Source organism: Amblyraja radiata, chromosome 15 (assembly GCF_010909765.2).
Source record: "Amblyraja radiata isolate CabotCenter1 chromosome 15, sAmbRad1.1.pri, whole genome shotgun sequence".
NCBI lineage: Eukaryota > Metazoa > Chordata > Chondrichthyes > Rajiformes > Rajidae > Amblyraja > Amblyraja radiata.
In genome coordinates, this window is record NC_045970.1 from 45,003,995 (window position 1) to 45,028,759 (window position 24,765).

At 42.9% G+C, this 24,765-nt stretch overlaps 1 protein-coding gene and 1 long non-coding RNA gene across 2 annotated transcripts in view; both read left to right on the forward strand.

Moving 5' to 3' along the window:
• The window catches only part of ccdc6 (coiled-coil domain containing 6), a 50,813-nt gene that overhangs the window by 530 nt on the left and 25,518 nt on the right, over positions 1 to 24,765 (forward strand). The gene's annotated exons all lie outside the window — the stretch shown is intronic.
• Positions 12,524 to 22,887, forward strand: LOC116981337. Its single transcript, XR_004414213.1, has 3 exons — positions 12,524 to 12,704; positions 17,412 to 17,415; positions 22,872 to 22,887. It is a non-coding gene; the product is annotated as an uncharacterized LOC116981337 (long non-coding RNA).

Consider the following 24,765-nt stretch of genomic DNA (forward strand, 5'->3'; position numbering starts at 1 on the left):
GTATAGGGTGGGGTGGCAGTGTCCTCCCTGCACCCGTGCAAAGGCAGGCAGGGGAGCAGCTAACACCCACGGCTGCATGTTGCTCAGTTATGTGCATACGACAGGGCTGAGTGAGTTGTGGCAGTGGGTGGGTTGGGTGTAAGATGGTGAAATCTGTTCCTTGTGCCACCTATGCAGGCTGTTCATGAGTGTTCCGTATTTATTAGGCACACTTTACCCATTAATTTTCGTTTGATCTTTCAGTTCAGTGGCTCATGCAGAATTTATGTCCAAGGAAAGCAAAGCCAGCAACAGGTGTCCTAGGAATGAACTATGTTTGAATCTTATTTTACTATGCAGGCCTTTTTTTGGCAGGGTATTTGTGAAACATACGGATTGCTGTTGTTTGTGATTTATGACATGTGCTTCCAAAAGGCCATTACAAAGATTAGGAGTGTAATAGCTGAGTCACACGAAATGGCAGTAAACTGTAGCTGTTGCTTGCTATTTGAGACATGTCTTGGCAGTAGTTGTGCTGCCTTTTAATAAAAAAAACATCCAAAGATCTACTGTTAACTAATCCTTGGTTTTGCTTGTGTGTAACTGGTTAAATATACGTAGAATAATATTTGGGAAGTGAAGCATTGTACTGCATCATTTAGGATTAGTTCCACTTTCGTGATGTTCAGAAAGTTGATACACATTTCTGTGTTTCTGCACACCTGGCCATATCTGTTGTCATATGCCTTGGGTTTACAATCATATCTGATGCTCCTGCCTTCAAGGCTGGTAACCTTTGATTGGAATAGAGAGATTAAATTGATTTCATTAAAAGTTTAACTTTCGTTGGAGTAGTACTTGTTTTTTATTTACAAATTTCTCCACTAACAATAATTGATCATTTAAAAAAAATGAGTTTTACATATTTTTGTTCAGTTTGTTTTAGGCTATTTGAGGCATTTCAGTATATACAACCCTGACACTCTGCTTTGGTGATCGTAAGTTTTGCATTTGACATGTTGAATTGTGATTAATACAAAGATGGTTTGAAAATATTCTTCATGCTTTTCAACACTAAACAATGTTATACAATATCAATTATGGGTGAACTGCTCTTTTGTACAATGCATTTTGGTACCCAATCATTCTCTTTCATTGCAATTCTCCATTCAAATCCCAAATTAACATCTCTGTGGTTAATTTTGTGGGCTTTCGATCCACCTAGTCTGCCACTTTCAAGGTCTGCATGAAACTCCTCTAACTCCACCGTATTGATTTCTGTCAGAATATATTTTATTCACAGATGCGATATGGTTCAAGAAGGAACTGCAGATGCTGGAAAATCGAAGGTACACAAAAATGCTGGAGAAACTCAGCGGGTGCAGCAGCATCTATGGAGCGAAGGAAATAGGCAACGTTTCGAGCCGAAACCCTTCTTCAGACTGAAGAAGGGGTTCGACCCGAAACGTTGCCTATTTCCTTCGCTCCATAGATGCTGCTGCACCCACTGAGTTTCTCCAGCATTTTTGTGTACCTGCGATATGGTTCATGTTGACCTGACCACCATTGAATGCCTGCCCCTAATTGTGGTGGTGTTTTCCTGAACTGTAACAGTCTTTGTGATAAAGATGTTCCCACTTTGTCAGATCATTCCAGAATTTCGACCTAATCATGTCGAAGGAATTGCATTACATTTTCAACAAAGATTTGTGTGTGACTTGGGTGGGTGGTTGGATGTTCTGATGGTCATTTGTCTGCAGCTCTTGTACTTCTTTGTAATAAGGTTTGCAGATGCTGTTGAAGAAGTATTTTGGTCTTGCAGGAGGTACAAACAGCAATCTGGATTACCATTGTAGATTGGGTGGCAATCAATGCTATTGAACATGCTATTGACGCTGTATTGTACATATTGAAGTTGTCAAGTCACTTTTATTTCTATAGCACATTTAAAAAACAACTCGTTGACCAAAGTGCCTTACATTGGTGGAGGTACTAACGTTATACAACAGTGGTTCATAAATTAAGTACATACATAAATACATACATATAGCCCTCCCTCATAGGACATCAAGAAAGGCTTGAGAGTAAAGATGAGTTTTAAGTCTCGACTTAAAAGAGTCGATGGAGGGGGCAGTTCTGATGGGAAGAGGGATGCTGTTCCACAGTCTAGGAGCTGCAACCGCAAAGGCCCTGAGCTTATGCCTAGACCCCGGGATGTTCAGTAACCCCAAGTCGGCCGCTCTGAGGGACCTGGAGGTGGTGTGGTGGGTAAGCAGACTTTTGATTTAGGTGGGGGCAAGCCCGTTAATGGCTTTGTAAACATAAAGAAGGATCTTGAAATTTATTCGGAACCGCACATGGAGCCAGTGGAGAGAGGCCAGAATCGGGGTGATGTGGTCCCTTTTTCAGGTGCCCGTCAGGAGTCTCGCTGCGGCCTTTTGGACCAGTTGCAGGCGGGTCAGGGAAGATTGGCTGGTGCCAGTGTAAAGGGAGTTGCAGTAATCTATGCGGGAGAAGATAAATGTGTGGATGATCTTTTCGAGGTCGTCAAACTGGAGGAATTGTTTTATTTTAGATATCGTCCGAAGCTAGAAGAAGCTAGCTTTTACCACGGCATTGACTTATTTGTCAAATTTCAATGCTGAGTCAAATATCACGCCAAGGTTTTTGACATGAGGTTTGAGTAATGGGGTAAGGCTTCCTGCTATCGTTTAGATTGAGTCCGAGGGGCCGTGAAGGATGACCTCAGACTTACTCTCGTTTAGTTGGAGGAAGTTCTGGGCCATCCAACACTTTATATCCTCGAGGCAGTGGAAAAGGTTATGTAGATTTGATCGGTTGTTGGGCTTCAGGGGGAGATAGAGTTGTGTATTGTCTGCATAGCAATGGAAGGAAATGCCGTGCCTTTGAATGACTTGGCCTAAGGGGAGTATATACAGGGAGAAGAGAGTGGGGCCAAGGATGGAACCTTGTGGAACCCCACAGCAGAGGGTAGCTGGGGAGGAGAATGTTAGTTATGCCGTTACATTTCCCACTTCAAGAAAGAATGTTGCTGCACTTTACCTGGCTTTCATTCCTTTGCAAACAGCCTTGCTTTTTGTGAGAAACATTTATGTTTCCAGCTAATGGTGACTCCAGGATATTGAGACCTTAAAATGTAATGCGGTATCTTTGCATACAGTAAACTGGTCAATCCTAACAATATAGTCGTGGATGGATGAATTTGCAATAAATCTGTGAGAATGTGGTTTTACCATTTATCATGGGTAATGCCTTTGAATGCCAAGAGGAAATGGTTAGCCACTAGTTGAAAAAAATCTATGTCTGACTTTGTTATTTGCTACTTAATCAGCTCAAGGCTGAATGTTTACATTAGGCTGTTTTGTTCCCAAGGAGTTGCAAGAGAAGCATCTGATCATCTGTAACGAAGGAACTGAAAATGGTTGGACCCAGGCCCAAATAAATTCTGAAGAATATCTATATTGATACTGAGATCAAGTTACAATGCTCTCCATAATGTTTGGGACAAAGACCTGTCATTTATTTATTTGCCTCTGTACTCCACAATTTGAGATTTGTAATTGAAAAATCGCATGTGGTTAAAGTGCACATTGTCAGATTTTATTAAAGGCAATTTTTATACATTTTGCTTTAACCATGTAGAAATTACAGCTGTGTTTATACATAGTCCCACCATTTCAGGGCACCATAATGTTTGGGACAGATGGCTTCACGGGCCTTTGTTTTAAAAGCCAAAAAATGGTCAATTCTTGAGTGGCCAAGTCAATCACCCAATCTGAACCAAATTGAGTATGCCTTTTATTTGCTGAAGAGAAAACTGAAGGGGTCTAGCCTCCAAAACAAGCATAAGCCAAAGAATGGCTGCAATACAAGCCTGGCAGAGCATCACCAGAGAAGATACCCAGCAACTGGTGATATCCATGAACTGCAGACTTCAAGCAGTCCTTGCATGCAAAGGATATGCAACAAAATACTAAACATGACCATTTTCATTTACATGACATTGCTGTGTCCCAAACATTATGGTGCCCTGAAATGAGGGGACTATGTATAAACACTGCTATAATATCTACATGGTTAAACCAAAATGCATAAAAATGGCCTTTATTAAAATCTGACATTGTGCACTTTAATCATATGTGATTTTTTTTTTCCTATTACTAATCTCAAATTGTGGAGTACAAAGGAAAATAAATAAATAATGGGTCTCTATCCCAAACATTATGGAGGGCTCTGTAATGGGCCTTCAACAATCATCTTTCTTGTTCAAGATATAACTACACAGTCAAAGGTTCCTTGCGTGATTCCTAATTTAATTTTATTTAGCCCCCTTGATTTGTGTGTCTTCAGCACTTCAGCTGGGATATTGTCGGGAACTTTAAACTTTGATTTGCATTCAACAATTCTTTAATAAGATGTAATGGTCAAATAATAATAATAATAATAATAATGGATGGGATTTATATAGCGCCTTTCTAATACTCAAGGCGCTTTACATCGCATTATTCATTCACTCCTCAGTCACACTCGGTGGTGGTAAGCTACTTCTGTAGCCACAGCTGCCCTGGGGCAGACTGACGGAAGCGTGGCTGCCAATCTGCGCCTACGGCCCCTCCGACCACCACCAATCACTCACACACATTCACACACAGGCAAAGGTGGGTGAAGTGACTTGCCCAAGGACACAACGACAGTATGCACTCCAAGCGGGATTCGAACCGACTACCTTCCGGTTGCCAGCCGAACACTTAGCCCATTGTGCCATCTGTCGTCAAAGACCATGGGTGTCATGGATAAAACCTCCAAACTAGGCTAAGATGGATTGTCGATGCAAATTTCTGACTGCATTAATTTTGCATTCTGCCTGCATTAATTATTTGCACTCTTTCTTGGATCTTTCATAGCAAAAGGATTTGAGTATAGGAGCAGGGAGGTTCTACTGCAGTTGTACAGGGTCTTGGTGAGACCACACCTGGAGTATTGCGTACAGTTTTGGTCTCCTAATCTGAGGAAAGACATTCTTGCCATAGAGGGAGTACAGAGAAGGTTCATCAGACTGATTCCTGGGATGTCAGGACTTTCATATGAAGAAAGACTGGATAGATAGACTCGGTTTGTACTCGCTAGAATTTAGAAGATTGAGGGGGGATCTTATAGAAACGTACAAAATTCTTAAGGGGTTGGACAGGCTAGATGCAGGAAGATTGTTCCCGATGTTGGGGAAGTCCAGAACAAGGGGTCACAGTTTAAGGATAAAGGGGAAATCTTTTAGGACCGAGATGCGGAAAACGTTTTTCACACAGAGAGTGGTGAATCTGTGGAATTCTCTCCCGCAGAAGGTAGTTGAGGCCAGTTCATTGGCTATATTTAAGAGGGAGTTAGATGTGGCCCTTGTGGCTAAAGGGATCAGGGTGTATGGAGAGAAGGCAGGTACAGGATACTGAGTTGGATGATCAGCCATGATCATATTGAATGGCGGTGCAGGCTCGAAGGGCCGAATGGCCTACTCCTGCACCTATTTTCTATGTTTATTATGCAGTAAATTTGTGGGGATGTGTTGAGCAAGGTTCCCTTAGTCATAACCCCTACAATCTGCCTTGGGGATTCTTAAGGACTTGGTGAGCTTGTTCATGGCACCATGGACCATGATTGACTATGTTTGACCAGAAGTAATGAAACCTCATTGTTTTCTACCAGGACTTCTGTTTTTTGACTGTATGATGTAATGGTGCCACCTCATTCTTTTAGCATGTACTCCATTAACCTTTGCTATGCTGAAAGGTTTGGAGAGGCTTTGAATCTGCGCTCAATGGAAGAAATCTCCAAGAAATCATTGAATTCATGAAGAGCTGTTTGCCATGAACATGACAGAGGTAGGACCTGGTGCTGCAATGAAATCTTGGCTCATTCACAAGCCCCAAATATTGTCTGAATCCCTTTGGCTGTTTTCTTTTGGCTCTTTGCACGTGCTTTGGAATAATGTGCCAGAGACTTGTCCCTGCCTAACCGTTTGTCTCTCTTTCCTTTCTGCATTGGGCTTTGGAATTGAATGACATTCCATCCTGTTTTGATTAGAAATTACAATGAATATAGGAAGGGTAATAATGATTCGATCTGCCCAGTCTGACTGCGCTAGTGAAACTACTTAAATTGGAAAGTCTCGGTTGGGTTGGAGACCTTTGGCATAAGAAAAATCATTCTGATTTTTAAAATAAGACAAACATAACTGACTTGGAATATTCTACTCATTGATTTGGTATCTTTTACACTATAGTCAAGTCAAGTCAAGTTTATTTGTCACATACACATACGAGATGTGCAGTGAAATGAAAGTGGCAATGCTCGCGGACTTTTGTGCAAAAGACAAACAACCAAACAAACTATAAACACAATCATAACACACATATTCTTTTACATAATAAATAATGGAAGGAAAAACGTTCAGTAGAGTTAGTCCCTGGGGAGATAGGCGTTTACAGTCCGAATGGCCTCTGGGAAGAAACTCCTTCTCAACCTCTCCGTTCTCACCGCATGGCAACGGAGGCGTTTGAGAACAGTCCGTTGCAGGGGTGGAAGGGGTCTCTCATGATATTGTTGGCTCTGGAGTTGCACCTCCTGATGTATAGTTCCTGCAGGGGGGCAAGTGAAGTTCCCATAGTGCGTTCGGCCGAACGCACTACTCTCTGCAGAGCCTTCTTGTCCTTGGCAGAGCAATTCCCAAACCAGATGGTAATGTTCCCGGACAAGATGGTTTCCACCGCCGCTGCGTAGAAGCACTGGATGATCCTCGGAGACACTCTGAATTTCCTCAATTGCCTGAGGTGGTAAAGGCGCTGCCTTGCCTTACCCACGAGTGCTGAGGCGTGTGATGCCCATGTCATATCCTCGGAGATGTGGACTCCCAGATATTTAAAACAGTTCACCCTATCCACAGGATCCCCATTTATCCTCAATGGAGTGTACGTCCTCGGATGATGTGCCCTCCTAAAGTCCATGATCGGCTCCTTCGTTTTTTTGATGTTCAAGAGGAGGCTGTTATCCTGGCACCAGAGTGCTAGACCAGCCACCTCCTCCCGGTAGGCCTTCTCGTCGTTATCTGAGATCAGGCCCACCACCACAGTGTCATCTGCAAACTTAATTATTGAGTTGGAGCTGAACCTAGCCACACAGTCATGTGTGTACAGGGAGTACAACAGGGGCTGAGGACGCAACCCTGGGGCGATCCTGTGCTCAGGGTGAAGGACTTCGATGTATTCCCTCCCATCTTGACTACCTGGGGCCTGGCGGTGAGAAAGTCCAGGACCCAGGCACACAGGGAGGTGTTGAGCCCCAATTCCATTAGCTTCCCGGCCAGTCTGGTGGGGACTATCGTGTTGAAGGCTGAACTGTAGTCTATGAACAGCATCCTCACGTACTTGTTCTGTGGAGAACTTGACACCCTTTTGATTATCCTTCAATGAGTCGCCTTTCTGCAAGGCTGCCACATCTACTGTCCAAGGCCAAGCCTTAAATGTATAAGCAATCCGTTACCGAGGATGAACATTTTGTTGAATCTTAGTTGGAGAGGGGAATGGCTGGAAAGCAGCAGCTAGGAATGAACCAGCAGCAAAGTTGACAGACTACTTGGTTCTGTTCAGTTTCTAATGTTTGAGAAACATTTTGCTTTAGGCAATATTTACAACTTTGGGCAGTATTTACCAAAAATCTTTGATATTTACCTAGTTCCTCAACTGTGACATGTGGCTACAGTCCCTGAACAATAAATGTGATTTTTAACCTGCTTGTGATGTAAATGGTGGACAAACAAACCTATGTGTGAATTTCTTTTATAAAGGAAAGCGACTGTTCCCCAATGTGTCGGGATTTAATTTAATTTGATACTTTTATAAAGCCATTTTGTTTTAAACAACGTTGGGGCCACCAGGTTGAGAGTCTTCAAGATTTGGATTGATGCTTGGGTTGGAATAAGTAAATGATTTATTTCAATTTCTTCAAAGCCTGGAGAGCTTGCACCAACACAGATCCACTCAACCGAATAAGCGTTGTGTAAGAAACTTCAATTGCAGTTTAATATCAGTTGCCGATATTATCTGTCCATAGCAAGAGAGTTTAGGGATGTATATAGCTCTCTGGTTTTCTAAGTGATTCCACAGCTTCTGTATGTAGTAATTGGAAAGTTACCAATGCTAATAGAAAATGGCTATACAGAAGTTATTTTAGTGGCACGTATATAGTGGGCAGTTTGTTCCGGAGCCCAACTGTGTTTTGCCAAAGCAAATTTTAAATTTTAACTCTCTGTATTTGTGCTTTGCCTTGCTAATCATATTGCGTGTTCAGGTTTCATTATCAACTTTAGAAATCTGTGTCACTAAGCTGTGGCAAATGGTGCATGTGTTAAATGATAGTTGGATTAATGACTGGGACAAATTTTGCTCTGTGGTTTTACAGCAGTATCTGGCTTAACTATCCTCCTCCAAGAGTTCGAAAGTTGTCATCTTGTCTAGGTGCGGTCACTGCGGCATACAATCCTCAAGGCCAATCGTGGATTTGCAGAATCACTGACCTATGCTCTTGGGCTACACTGTGTACTTGGGTTTCATATTGACTTCCCATATAGAGCAAATGCTAAAACAAATACTTTCTCATATTTGAGGAAAATAAAAAATTACATTTGGGTCTGAATTTAGAAACCTCTCTGGCGAGCATTGATAAAATAAAATCTGAGATGTTTGCATTTGATGCCTGATCCCGCAACTCCCTTGGTATATGACCAAACATGTTGAACACTGGCTTTGAATATTAAACAAGATAGATCATTTTTTATTGATATTTATGTTAGTTCCACACCGTGGTTAAAAAAAAAAGAATGGTTGCTTTTGATTATGGTTCTCTGCAAAAAAACACTTAATGATATTTTACCATATATGTAGCCTAACAATATTTTCTGCCAATAACTGGTGATTATTATTAATTTCACAAGCAGTTGGTACAACGTCTTGGGCATGTAGATTTGGGATTATGTGCACTAGAGATGGGTGAGGAAGAATTTATGCATCAAGTGGTTTTTGCCATGTGGTAGTAAATCTGGAGATCGGTGATTTTGGAAGGAAATTGGATGTCAATTTGAGGGAAATAAATTAGCAGCAATAGGGGGGGAACAGGGAATGAGACTGACAGGATTACTGCCAGAGCAAGCCAGCATGAACTTGATGAGTCCACAGCTTTGTACACTGCAATAATTATGGTTAGTTGCCACTGAGAAAATAGATGGCGGAAATAAACATTGTTTAAAAACAGATTTGATTTGACCATGTCTATCAATTAATTTGATTTGGGAAAGGAGTGGATTTCCTCCAGTGTGTGCAAGATTATTTGCAATATAGTGTGCAAGATATCCTTGACCAAGATTATTAGAACAGATTTGATTCTCTTTATTTCGTTCCTGTTTACAGTTCCTTGGCAATGGGGTGGCACAACGGTAGAGTTGCTGCCTCACAGCGCCAGAGACCTGGGTTCGATCCTGACCATGGGTTCTTGTCTGTGCGGAATTTGTACGTTTTCCCCGTGATCTGTGAGTTTTCTCCGGGTGTTCCGGTTTCCTCCCGCACTCCAAAGATGTACAGGTTAGTAGGTTAAGAACATGTCACAATGTCTGGTGTGGAAAATCTCATCAGTTGGACAGATAGAATAGATGAAGAAACTAGGACAATGGAACAGAAGACTTATTGGAAGCAGAGTGGGAGGTGTAATTGTTGGAATGTGTGGATTTGTCATAAATTGGCTGTGATTGTTGAGGAAAAAATACTTGTCTCAATGCTGCAATGTCAAATATTTAATAGCTGCTTCATTTTTGAATATCTATTAAATTGAATTTTTAATTGTAAAGGTTGACAACATAAGATCTTTGAAAGCATTAAACAAACAAAATTAAGTTGGTGTGATCATTGTCAAACCTTTTAGAACATGGACAATATAATCAAAGCTGGACAACTTTCCAAAGTACTTTTATTTCATTAAGGATATTCCTAGAAATACAATTTAGAACTACTGTTTGGTTTCACTTATGGCCTCAATCTTTGGGAAACTTTTATTGACTGCTTTTCGGCAGGTATATGGACTGAGCTAGGTCCGACCAGCAGACTGAACTTGTCAGTCTCAAAGAAGCACTGAGCACTGTCAAAGCGCGTTCACTTATTTTAAAATGTCTCTGATTAATTGAAATCTTAAATTTTAGATATAATTAGTAAAAAAATGTAAATAAAATATTTTTCTTTAATTTGTAGTATTTTACGGTTTAAAAAAAATCTATTAAAAATAACTTCCCTGCACTTGCCTTTTTATTCGAGGTCAGTGATTCCTTTTAAATACATGCGGTATTGTTGCAAGCTTGGCAATCGTTAAACGTATGTGCAGTACATTTGGCTCAGCACATTATTATTCTCTAGACAGGCTCGTGGTGTGTTCAGTGACAGAGCAAGAGGCCATTTGTGCTGGTATCTAACCTTCAGCTCATCTCGCTTTCAGCCAGAGACCGGTAAATCCAACCAATTAAGTGATTGGCATAACATTTAAAAAGTCCTACACCTTCTCAGTTCATTCCGCATAAAATTTCTACTGACCGTAAATCATAAAGAATGATTCAACTTGCACAATTTTCTGGATCACTGAGCAATAATGCCATTATTAAGCCTTGTGAAACTATAAATTTGCCCCTTCATTTAAGTCTTTAACATTTTCATCTGACCTAACCTCTACAATGGTGGGATTTCCAAACCTTTTGTTTGAAGAATTGTTTCCCCACGTCTTGCATGAGCAATCTAATTCTAATTGACGCTGAACTCGTGTTAATCAAAATGGTTCCAACTAACCTGTCGACTCATTTTGACATAATCTTTCCTATTTAGGACTTTTGATATATGAACCAGGTCTGTAAACTCAGGCATTACAACAGATCAACGGAAATACTGTAGTTTAAAATAAATTGCAAATTTGCTCATTTTATCTCGGATTGCCTGAAACTTAAGAGTAACTTGTTCCTCAAAGACCAATGACAAATACTTGAATTTTTAGAAACTAAACAGAAACTGTTAAAGAAAAATGGAAGCTATGGAGAGGTTAAAATATTTACCTGGGTGCTACCTGGATTAGAGGGTGTAAACTACAATGAGAGGTTGACAAACCTGAATTGTTTTCCTGGAGCAGTGAAGGGTGAGGTGAAACCAGAGAGCAATTCATCAAATTAGGTGAGGCATAGATAGGGTAGTCGGCCAGAATATTTTCCCAGAGTAAAAATGTCAAAGATTAGAGGGCACATGTTTCAGGTGAGAGGGGGAACGTGTAAAGGAAATGTGCCCGGCAAGGGTTTTTTTAAAAGACTGGTAGGTGCCTGGAATTTGCTGCCAGACTTGGGGGTGAAAGCAGATACAATAGTAACTTTTAAGAGGCTTTTAGATAGGCACACACAAATGGAGATATATGGATCATTGGTAAGCAAAAGGGTTTGTTTAATTTGGCATGGGCATTGTGGCCGAAGGGGCCTGTTCCAATTCTGGGTCAAGGATTGACAAACCTGTCTTCATCGATGAGACGGTGGTGGAGAGAATCAAAAACTTAATAAGCGAGTTCGGTATTCCGAAAAACGCAAGGACTCATGGGATTTGTCAAAGTTCATCTGAGAAAAAAAAAACAAACTGGTGTGCCAGCTAGCGGAAGAGCGGGGTGTAAAAGCGAGAGAGAGGGGGCAAATGCGAGTAGGAGACGGGGAGCGACTGGACCGGCGGAGAGATGGTGAGAGGGGGGTGAAAGATGTGCATGTTTGTGTTTTGCTCACAGATATGTTTAGTTTAACATTCCGCATGGAGTGTCGGGGTCTGCACGTTGGTTGCAGAGGCGGGCAATGTTCCTCAGACCCTCCCTCCAGTCCGGGGGGGGGGGAGATTGTTCTAGCGCCGGGGAGTTCTTGCAGAGACGGGGTGTCCAGGACCTGCAGTGAAGCCGCGATAGCGAGTTCCTCTCTCACCATCCCTCTCCCCGCGACCACATCTTTAGCTGCAGAAAGGTGTCTCTTTGTAGGAAGAAAATGCAGATGCTGGTTTACACCGAAGGTAGACACAACGTGCTGGAGTAACTCAGCGGGACAGGTAGCATCTTTGGAGAAAAGGAATAGGTGATGTTTCGGGTCGAGTCCCTTCTCCAGAGATGTTGCCTGATCCGCTGACAATGATTGCAACATTTTATGTGTATCCTCGTTGATGACTCGTGCCCGGCTATCACCGGCACCGAGGGGATTAACTGACAGCCACTGGATAAGACGAGAGGTGCAGCTGACGTTCCCCGGCCCGTTGGGGAATAGGCTCCTCGGGAATTGGAGCAGAGTTGAGCTGGAGTTCGCTCTTCTCCGCGCTGGCTGTAACCCTGGGGCCGCCACTGCTCCTGGCCGGTGTCCCGTCAGTCCAGGGTCACCCCGGACATCACCGGCCGCCCCCGGACAGGGATGGGACACTCGGGAGGGGACGGGGACGGTAGTGAGACACCACTCACAAATCCGCCTCCTGAGGTTATGCAGGAGAGGGGTGTATAATAACCCGGGAGGGCAGCCCGTGTGAGAATGGAACCCATACACCCAGGTTGAGGGGGACCGGACCGTGATTCATTTGATTGTCACTGCTGAGATTTCTGCATGGACCAGTGAGAAGGGAAAACTAGTGTGGCTAACTCCAGTAGCAATTCAACAGCGCTTGCAACGCCGGAGACCCGGTTTGATCCTGACTACGGATGAAATGCAGGTCTGTATACACGCAGCAGTTCAGCTGCCGAGAATGTTTATCTCCAGTGACCTATGACCTGGACATGCGCAGTCGGAATACCAAACTAGCTTATTCCTGGCTGTGTACATCACTGAAGATCTGTCCTGGACTCAGCGCGCTCATACAATTATAAAGAAAGCTCATTCATTCCCATACTTAGAGGATTGAGGAGATTCGGTATTTTGTCGAGTATTCTCTTGAACTTCTATTGGTGTGCAGTGGAGAGCATGTTGACTGGTTGCATCACAGCCTGGTCTGGCAACTCGAATGCCCAGGAATGAAGAAGGTGCAAAGTGTGGTGAATACTAGCCAGCCCATCACAGGTACTGGCCTCCCCACCATCAAAGGGATCTCCAGGAGTCACAGCCTCAGAAAATCAGCCAGCATCATCAGAGACCCACACCACCCTGGCCACACTCTCATTTCACCTCTGCCATCGGGAAGAAGATGATATAGGAGCCTGAAAATCGTAACATCCAGGTTCAGGAGCAGATTGTTACCAACAACCATCAAGCTATTAAAGACAACCTCCAACTTGTTCATTGTGTTAACAGAGTACTACAGTGCCCTCCATAATGTTTGGGACAAAGACCCATAATTTATTTATTTTCCTCTGTACTCCACAATTTGAGATTTGTAATAGAAAAAAAATCACATACAATACAATACAATACAATACCTTTTATTATCATTTGAACCTCACATGAGGTTCAAACGAAATTTGGTTTCTGCAGCCATACAAAAAAAAGAACCAAGACACACACCAACACAATTCAATTCACATAAACATCCATCACAGTGAGTCCTCCTCACTGTGATGGAAGGCAAAACTTAAACATATCTCTCCCCTGCACTCCCCTCTCCCCCCCATGTCAGAGTCAAAGACAGAGTCAAAGCCTCCAGCGGGCGATGTTAAATGTCCCGCAGCCATTAAAGCCACGCCGGGTGATGCAAGGCCACGCACCGGGTCTTGGTGCTGGAGCCCCGGCGGGCTCTTGGTGTTGGAGCCCCGGCGGGCGCTCACAAAGTCCCACAGCCATTCCAAGCCGCGCGGGGCGGTGCTGAAAGGTCCCGCTCCAGGTAATCTTCAACCCCGCAACTCGGGCGGGAGAAGTCGCCGTTGCGGAAGCCCCGAAAAGCGGTCTCCCAGCAGGGACCGTTCCACGTTGCAGCCCCAACGACAACGGAGACCCAACAAAGAAAAGGTCGGGTCTCCCGTGCAGGGGAAAGACCTTAAAGTTCCCCCACCCCACCCCCACACACACACACATACCCCGACAAAAAAAACAATAAAAACTACATAGAACAAGACAGGAAACAATAAAAAAAGACAGACGGACTGCAGAGGCCGCTGCTGACAAGAGTCGCGCCGCCCACTTCTGTGGTTAAAGTGCACATTGTCTGATCTTAATAAAGGCCATTATTTTCCATTTTGGTTTCACCATGTAGAAATTACAGCAGTGTTTATACATAGTTCGTCGTCCCCCCCCCCCCCCCCCCCATTTCAGGACACCATAATGTTTGGAACACAGCAATGTCATGTAATTGAAAGTAGTCATGTTTAGTATTTTGTTGCATATCCTTTGCATGCAATGACTGCTTGAAGTCTACGATTCATGGACATCACCAGTCTTCTCTGGTGTCTTCTCTGGTGAGGCGTGTATTGCCAGGCCTGTATTGCAGCCATCTTTAACTCATGTTTGTTTTAGCCCCCTTCAGTTTTATTTTCAGTATATAAAAGGCATGCTCAATTGGTTTCAGATCGGGTGATTGGCTTGGCCACTCGAGAATTTACCATTTTTTAGCTTTGAAAAACTCCTTTGTTGCTTTAGCAGTATGTTTGGGATTATTGTCTTACTGTAGAATGAACCGCCGGCCAATGAGTTTTGAGGCATTTGTTTGAACTTGAGCAGATAGGATGTGTCTCTACACTTCAGAATTTATTATGCTACTACCATCAGCAATTTTAACATCAATGACGATTAGTGAGCCAGTACCTTCAGCAGCCATACATGCCCAGGCCATAACACACCCACCACCATGTTTCACAGGTGAGGTGGTATGCTTTGGATCTTGGGCAGTTCCATCTCTCCTCCATACTTTGCTCTTGCCATCACTCTAATATAAGTTAATCTTTGTCTCGTATGTCCACAAGACCTTTTTCCAGAACTGTGGTTGCTCTTTTAAGTACTTGGCAAACTGCAACCTGGCCATCCTATTTTTGCAGCTAGCCAGTGATTTGCATCTTGCAGTGTAGCCTCTGTATTTCTATTAATGAAGTCTTCTGCAGACAGTGGTCATTGACAAATCCACACCTGACTCCTGAAGAGTGTTTCTGATCTGTTGGACAGGTGTTTGTTTTTTTTTCTTTATTATAGAAAGTTTTATTCTGACATCAGCTGTGGAGGTCTTCCTTGGCCTGCCAGTCCCTTTGCGATTAGTAAGCTCACCACTGCTCTCTTTCTTCGTAATGATTGATTTTGGCAAGCATAAGGTTTGGCTGATGTCTCTAACAGTTTTATTCTTGTTTCTCAATCTCATAATGGCTTCTTTGACTTTCATTGGCACAACTTTGGTCCTCATGTTGATAAACACCAAATAAAAGTTTCCAAAGGTGATAGTGGATACTGGTGGAAAGACTAGGTGCTGAGCTCTCTTATACCTGCATTAAGGAGACAATTCAACACACCTGAGCAATTACAAGCGCCTGTGAAGCCATGTGTCGCAAACATTATGGTGCCCTGAAATGGGGGGGAATTATGTAAAAACACAGCTGTAATTTTTACATGGTGAAACCAAAATGTATAAAAATGACCTTGAATAAAATCTGACAATGTGCACTATAACCACATGTGATTTATTTTTTTCTATTACCAATCTCAAATTGTGGAGTACAGAGGCAAATAAATAAATGATGGGTCTTTGTCCCAAACATTATGGAGGGCGCTATATCTTTACATCTTGTTGTGCAACTTTAGACCAGCGATCACCCCGTACACCAGCACTATCTTACACAATAGGGACAATTTACAAATAAAAGCACAATTGAAATCCTCGGATTAAGAAAGTAATTTTGTTGAAGAAAACTGCACTAATGGAACACAGTTCTAAAAACAGCATAATTAATACACCAAAATCAGGAAAGAGTTTCAATATGTATCACACAGTGAATGTTACTATCCTGTGCAATCACAATTTTCTCCATTTATCATTGCAAGCGAGGGTAAGATTTATTTCCCATCCTAAATTGTCCATGAGAAAGTTATGTTGAGCCACTGCTTAGAACAGGTGCAGTCCTTCTGCTGAATGTATTTATGGTCTATAGACACACTGAACTTTATCTCCAGTTCTGTATTATGTTTACATATTCTGTCGTGCTGCAGCAAGTAAGAATTTCATCGTCCTATCTGGGACACATGACAATAAAACGCTTCATTTTTATGGTTGTCTAGTTGAGTGGTTGGTTGAGGGAAAGATATAATAGGAACCTGAGGGGTAACTTTTTCACACAGAGGGTGGTAGGTGTATGGAACGAGCTGTCGAGGTGGTAGTTGAGGCAGGTACTATTGCATCATTTAAGAAACATTTAGACAGGTACATGGATAGGAAAGGTTGAGGTGAATATGGGCCAAATGCAGACATGTGGGACGAGTGTAGATGGGACATGTTTGCCGGAGTGGGAAAGTTGGGCCAAAGGGCCTGTTTCCACGCTGTATGACTGAGTCCAAGATATTTTCAATGGGGGACTTATTGATCATAATACAATTGAACATCAAGAATGAATGACAAGACGCTGTCTTGTTGGAGGTGATAATCGGTTTGGCATTTGGTTTAGCCTCTTTAAACTTGTTTTTTTTAAATCAGAGGTAATTGATGCTCTACTTATTCAAACACTGCCTTTATGTTAAGGCCGCCACTCTTTGTCTTGCTCGTGAAACTTCACAATTTAATTCATGTTTGAGCTAAAGCTGTGAAATCTGTAGTTGAGTCAGCCTTGCTAACCCAAACTGGCCATTGGTGAGCATGTTATTGGTGAAAGGGAATTTAATTATTTTTAAATTGCTAACACATCCTATGCTTTGCTCTTTGAAGAGTAATAATAATGCCTATATTGCTCCTTAATGAGGAACTGTTTTGAGATATGAACATCTATGGTTAAGGCCCCCAACTGTTAATCAAATTCCTTTTGAGGTAGCCCAAAGACGATTTTTCACTTAATTGATGGAAGTGCTCGATATCCCCATTCACTGGGAAGGTCCCTTCATTTGCTGCTAGATTGGATTTTGAAGAATAAGCAAAAATGTAAAGGTGGTGCAGAAAGGAACTGCAGATGCTGCTAAGATAGACATGAAGTGCTGGAATACCTGGGTCAGGTTGCATCTCTGGAGAAAAAGGATGGGTGTAGTTTTGGGTCGGAACCCTTCATCAAACTTATTTCAGACTCGTCTGAAGAAGGGTCCCGACCCGAAATGTCCCATATCCTTTTACTCTAGAGATGCAACCTGACCCGCTGAGGTACTCCAGCACTCTGTGTCTATCTTAAAACAAAAATGCAACTTGGTCTTAGACCCAATGTGCCAGCAAGTGCTGGTGGTGATGGCCCAGGAGAGTATTGGTCATGTTCATTTCATAAATGATAGAATTTGTGTTTCACATGATATGCAAGTCAAGAAAATTGTTTTGCCTGTCCCTTGACTGTGAATGGGTTAGAATAACGGGCTGTTGCTTGTTTTCCGAAGTAGAACATGGTAGCACATACACTCCAGAGGTAAACTGTTTCATCCATGCATATGGCTGCATATTTCAAGAGAGACAGAAATACATTTGGGAATTGACATTTTGCTGCTAACACCTGTCTTGTAAACAGTTGGTAATGGAGCTATAATATTAATACATAATATAAAGGGAATTTGAATTTGTCATTGAAGCCATTCACAGCACCTACTAATAATGTTGCATTCCTGTATCTACATTTGCAACTCAGTATTAAATGCAGTGCTATCTTTGCCTTCCCTTCCCCTCGACCTTTAGCTTTGTCCCTTTTATGAGTACATGCTGAGCGATGATCAGATCTGTTTAAATCTCCAGGCAGTACAAGAAGCTCTTTTCACTAGCTATATTGCCAGAACGTGAAATCAGTCAGTGGAGCCCCACGATGACTGAGTTACGGAGCCCCACGATGACTATCGTTGACAGTGCCTGAAGAAAGCACTGCCGGCCAGGGGCTACAAGGTGAGCCGCAATAACAGCCACATCGACCGGTCCGTCCACTATAACCAAAATCAGTTACAAAGGTGTCCATTAAAACGAGGGTTTACTGTAATCATCTTGTATCTTTCTCTACTCCATTATCTTAAATCAAGGCCATGTACATAATTACTGTTGGCTGTCATTATTCAACATTTTGCCAACTTTTATTATCTTTAATTTCAAGTAACCCTTGCATTCTCTTTCTCTAACCCTAGACGTCCTGCTAGTTTTACTGTTCGTATCCCCTTGTTACCACCTCCTCCACAGTCAACAATGGACCATGGTGGGCTCTTTGAACATCGGTCGGTGCTGGCTCTGATCTGTTCTGTATCTTTTCATACCTCTAGTTTCCCTCTCAACCTGACTCTGCCTGAAGAAGGGTCTCGACCCGAAACATCACCTATTGCTTTTCTCCAGAGATGCCTGACCCGCTGAGTTACTCCAGCATTTTGTGTCTATCTAAAGTTGTAAATCGGTGTAAAAGTGGGAGGGGAGGATTAGATAAAAGACAAGGCAGGTGTAGAGGATTGAAAGCAGGGAAGGTTACATTGCAAAATAGGCGATAACATAAAGTAACTAGAATCCAGACGAGGCATTCGTGCAGAATAATTATCTGAAGTTAACAAATGAACGTGGAAAGAATGTGAGGAATGTGCTTAGTTTAAATTGTTAAATTGGATGTTGACCCCCACAAAGCCATAACGTACCTCGGCATAAGTTTGAAGTGCTGTTCTCTTAGTTTACATTAGGATTTGTTGGAATGCTATTGAAGACAGAGGACAAAGGTCAGCCAACGAAGTCAGAGTGGGGTGAAGAGTTAAAGCTCTGGATAGTATTTGGGTAGAGACAGTATGAAGATGTTTTGCAAAGCAGACCCAATCAGCGTTTTTTTCTCTTCAATGTGGAAAACACTACATTGTTAACAGCAAATATAATGTACTGAATTTAAAGAAGCAGGTGCAAATTATTGAATCACTTAGTAGGGTTATTTGGGGCTTTGGGTAGAGAAGAGGTAGGGTGTTTCATTGGCTGCAATTTAACAATGTAAAACTTGAAAATGAGAGGTAGTCAATTGTGAACATGCTTCAGAAGAGCATAAAAATTGGAAGCATTTGACCTGCCTACTGCAGCATTCAATAAGATTGGGGAAAATCTTTCACCCTGGAGCTACTTTCCTGCGCTATCCCCTTAACAACAAAAAAATTGATTCCCGTGAATGTGCGTACTATAAGCCTCTTCACTTCTTCTGTGTGAAGATTTCAAAAAATTAACTCCTGTTAGTGAATAAATTTCTTGTCATCTCTCCCAATTTGCTGACCCCCCCCCCTCTATTTTCAAACTCTGACCCTTGCTTCTGGACAGAAGAAACACTGTCATGCACTTGAAGAATTTTGTGAAATTTTAATGAAATTGACCCTTCTTTTTCTGGATTCTAGAGTATGGATCCAGACAGTTTAATTTCTTCAAACAACAATCCCAGGAATAAATCTAAGAATAAATTTGGGGCAATCTCCCCAGTCCCCCTCCCCTCCCCTAATGAGCTGAATCTAGGTTGATTGAAAATGTTAAAATTTGACGGATTCCTAAAGACCAGGTCACTAAAGTATTTAAAGAACCTAAAATAATCAGAGATTGAGTAAGATTTCTGTCAGTCATCATATCGTTTCAAAGGTACACAAAAATGCTGGAGAAACTCAGCGGGTGCAGCAGCATCTATGGAGCGAAGGAAATAGGTGACGTTTCGGGCCGAACCCCTTCTTCAGACTGGTGGGGGGGAGAAGGAAGGAAAAAGGGAGGAGGAGGAGCCCGAGGGCGGGGGGGATGGGAGGAGACAGCTCGAGGGTTAAGGAAGGGGAGGAGACAGCAAGGGCTTGAAAAATTGGGAGAATTCAATGTTCATGCCATCTGGACGCAAGCTACCCAGGCGGAATATGAGGTGCTGTTCCTCCAATTTCCGGTGTTGCTCACTCTGGCAATGGAGGAGACCCAGGACAGAGAGGTCGGATTGGGAATGGGAGGGGGAGTTGAAGTGCTGAGCCACCGGGAGTTCAGGTAGGTTATTGCGGACTGAGCGGAGGTGTTCGGCGAAACGATCGCCCAACCTCCGCTTAGTCTCACCGATGTAAATCAGCTGACATCTAGAGCAGCGGATGCAGTAGATGAGGTTGGAGGAGATACAGGTGAACCTTTGTCGCACCTGGAACGACTGCTTGGGTCCTTGAATGGAGTCGAGGGGGGAGGTGAAGGGACAGGTGTTGCATTTCTTGCGGTTGCAACGGAAAGTGCCCGGGGAGGGGGTGGTACGGGAGGGAAGGGAAGAATTGACGAGGGAGTTGCGGAGGGAGCGGTCTTTGCGGAAGGCAGACATGTGGGGAGATGGGAAGACGTGGCGAGTGGTGGGGTCACGTTGGAGGTGGCGGAAATGGCGGAGGATTATTTGTTGTATTTGCCGGCTGGTGGGGTGAAAGGTGAGGACTAGGGGGACTCTGCCCTTGTTGCGAGTGCGGGGATGGGGAGAGAGAGCAGTGTTGCGGGGGATGGAAGAGACCCTGGTGCGAGCCTCATCTATGGTGGAGGAGGGGAATCCCCGTTCCCTGAAGAGCGAGGACATTTCCGATGCCCTGGTGTGGAACGTCTCATCCTGGGAACAGATGCGGCGTAGGCGGAGGAATTGGGAGTAGGGGATGGAGTCTTTACAGGGGGCAGGGTGGGAAGACGTGAAGTCCAGATAGCCATGTGAGTCAGTGGGTTTGTAGTGTATGTCGGTCAGAAGTCTGTCCCCTGCGATGGAGATGGTGAGGTCAAGGAATGGTAGGGAAGTGTCGGAAATGGTCCAGGTGTATTGGAGTGCCGGATGGAAGTTGGTGGTGAAGTGGATGAAGTCAGTCAGTTGTGTGTGGGTGCAGGAGGTGGCCCCAAAGCAGTCGTCAATGTAACGGAGGTAGAGGTCGGGGATGGGGCCCTGGTACGTATTGAACAAGGATTGCTCGACGTACCCGACAAAGAGGCAGGGTAGAGGTCAGGGATGGGGCCCTGGTACGTATTGAACAAGGATTGTTCGACGTACCCGACAAAGAGGCAGGGTAGAGGTCGAGGATCGGGCCCTGGTATCGGCCCGAAACGTCACCTATTTCCTTCGCTCCATAGATGCTGCTGCACCCGCTGAGTTTCTCCAGCATTTTTGTGTACCTTCGAACTTCCAGCATCTGCAGTTCCTTCTTGAACAAACATCATATCGTTTCACTGTGGATTGAGCTCAAGGGGATGACTGCTGACTTTTGTTCCTATAGCGACTCATCACTTTGAGGCAGTGATGAATTGGTTTCTCCCATTTTTGCCAACGCAGTCTGCTGCCAAGACCCACATTGTTCCCAAACTATTGTATTGTGACTGTAGTGCCTTACTTCACTGCTCAAGAGAGCCACCCGCGTGTTTTATTGTCATATGTATCAAAACAAAACAATGACATTCATACTTGCAGAAGGACAACAGGTTTATAAACACAATACTCAATGATACCAAAAAAAAACAGACTGAAAAAAGTTTGATACATTTTTTTAAAAAAGCAATAAGATACAAAACAAAGCCCCCGAAGCCCTGCGTGCAACCAAGGCAGTTTGTAATTCAGAGTTTAGTTGGAGCTAGTTTTCAGTAGCCTGATGGTTGAAGGGACAAAGCTATTCCTGAATCTGGATGTTAGTTTTCAGACTCCGATACCACCTTCCTGATGGTAAGAGTGAAATGAGAGGGTGGCCATTGGTCCTTGGTGATGCTGGCTACCTTTTTGTGACAGCAACCCTTATAGATCCCTCTGATGGACCGGACACTGTTTTTGCAATTTTGGATATTTGATCATATTAAAGGTGGTACATGTGAACTGTATGTATTTTTGTATGGCCAATTAAATATTTGATTTAAAACCCCAAACCAGTCTCAACAAAGTGACCAATAGGTGGAGCCCATAGATTGTCAGGATTTATTCACGGTACGTGAAGCGTGAACCATGCCACTCGAACCATGTTGCCTGTGCTGTGAGAGTGATTTATGTTCACCTGTTATTCCAGCTCTCTCTCTCTATCTTAATTTCCTGTGGTGACTGTACTTTATGAGATTGCAGCAAGTTGCCTCCACACAATAAGGTCACAGTCTAGCGGAGTGAGACTGGCAGTGTAATATTCTTGAAGCTAATGAGTGTGTGTGTGTGTGTGTGTCCCACAGGACAATTTAAATTGTGTGAAATAGAAATGATCTTTTACTAAACAGACTGTGAGGTTGTGCAATATACTTGATTAGTTTGTGATTAAAATGATGCTTGTTAAATTAGGTTAGATTTGCTATTGATGGAAAAGTAAACACAAGGATTAGTTAACAAAGCCAGTTCAAGAAATTACCACCAATGCTTTTCCAGATTTTAAATATGAGCGTGGGCCAGTTGGACAGTCATTCTTTTTAAATAACATACTTTCTAAAAACAGCATTCAAACAATCCTTTGCCATAAGAACCTCCTTCAGAAAACTTAATTTTAAGGCTACTGAAATGTTGTACCTTGCAACACGAGTTCTTTGGTTAAAGGTTGTCAGTTCAAATCACTGCCACTGGAAAGGAATAGTGAGGCAGTGGGTGGCTATTGGTAAAGGTAATGAGAGGTTTGTGGAAAAGGAAATAAAATAGCTGTTAAAGGAAATGCGGGAAGCCAGTCTGAAGCTGTTTTTCCAGTGTCAGACATTGTGTTGAAAGGGTTTCCATGAGCAGGCGGAGTAGCGAGTGGCACAGTAGCGCAGCTGGTGGAGCTGTTTCCTTACTGCGTTAGCGAGCCAGGTTCGATCCTGACTTTGGACGCTGTCTGAGTGGAGTTTGCATATTACCCCTGTCACCACAGGGGTTTCTTCACACATCCAAGAGACATGCGGGTTTGAAGATTAAATGCCCTCTGAAATTAACCCATAATGTGTAGAGAGTAGATGAGAAAGTGGGATAACAGAATTAGTGTGATTGATGGTCAGTATGGTCTCTGTGGGCTGAAGGACAGGTTTCTGTGCAGTATCTCTAAACTAAACCAAAGTTGAGTTACTGGTAGTAATAGTTGTGCTTGGAAGATTTGTTTCAGTAATTGGAGGCATTCATGTTTATGTACATTATCTTTTGCAACCTTGGGATTTCCCAATGCCCTGCTGCTAATGAAGTAACTTGAAGTATATTGATTAATCTACTGTAACAATGTTCAGAGAACAGGGATGTAATTTGGTTTAATAGTGTTGGTGGGGAGAGCAAATATTTGTAAAGATAACAGGAGAGATTCCTCTGCTCTTTGAATAATTAGTTGAGATATTTTACATTAAATCGAGAGAGGGGGCAGGGCCTGAGTTTAATGACTTGTACAAAAGTGCAGGACTCCTATACAAATTTCAGTTTAGATTTTTTTGTTCATGTTTCAGAACGGGGTTTGAACATGCAATCATCTGTTTCGGGCATAAATGCTACCCAATCCACAACTGCATCTCCAAATGTCATTCCTATGTAGTTTAGGAGATTGATTCTTGGCCTTTTTATTGTGGGATTCATTTGTAAACATTTATGACCACGTAATGGTTTTGAGTCAAAAGTATTTTAGCCGCAAGCTGATTTTAGTTCATAGTAAACACATATTTACAATCGGTGTGTAATAGAATGTCTTAATTATTACTTGTTTTTTATGATTCGCAGCTTGTTTTTTTGGGCTTGTTTTATTTAGGTAATGCTAACTAAGCAATTCTTTTTTTGAAGCTGACCTTGTGGAAAATTGATACCCAGTTCTGGTCAGTTGCTCTTTTGGGTGACTTTAATTAAAAAGCAAAGTGATGTGTATAGGTCATGTGGGATGTGTAGAAAAGCAGGTCCTCCCCAGCCTACAACAGCCCAACTTGTGCACAGCCCATCAATACAGTTAAGCTTTTGGGAGACTGGCGGTGTGGATTTGCTAGCTGTTGTGGAGCCACAGGCATCTTCTGCCGTGTGGGAACTCGTTTTGCAGTTGCATTTCCGACTTGCAATCCATTCAGGTTACGAGCAGTTTATATTTCTTTAGTATTGAGAGATACTGCGTGAAAACAGGTCCGACAGCCCATTGAGTCCACACTAGTTCAATGTTATCCAAGTTTTGCATACATTCCCTACACTCGTGTCAGTTTACGGCTGCCGATTAATACATGGATCCGCATGTCTCTGGGATGTGAGAGGCACGCGGAGGATGGTCACGGGGAGAACGTGCAAACTCCACATAGACAGCACCCAAGGTTAGGATTGAACCCGGGTCTCTGGCGCTGTGAGGCAGCAGCTCTACCAGCTGCACCACTGTGCTGCCCTGTTCTCAGGAGTAGGGCCATGCTGCAATCTGGGGAGGATCCAAACTTTTATTTTGCATAGAAAGTGATAATGATATGGTACTTGCTACTTCTCGGGATGGTGGAAATGAGGCAGTCAAAGGGAAATTGAAGAGAACTACTTGAGTGAGAACAATTTCCAGATCTGCAGGCAAGGAATGTGGGAATGAGATGGAACAGACAGAACAGTGATCTCTATGTCTGCTGCAGTGATTTGATGAAAATAAGAGCCATGGAGCAAAATTCCTTAAAAAATTAAAATCTGAGGAATACATGTGTCAGAATTTAACATTAACCGGTTAATGTATTGACAAAAGCAATTGAGTTGCATAGTTTAATAAATGTTATC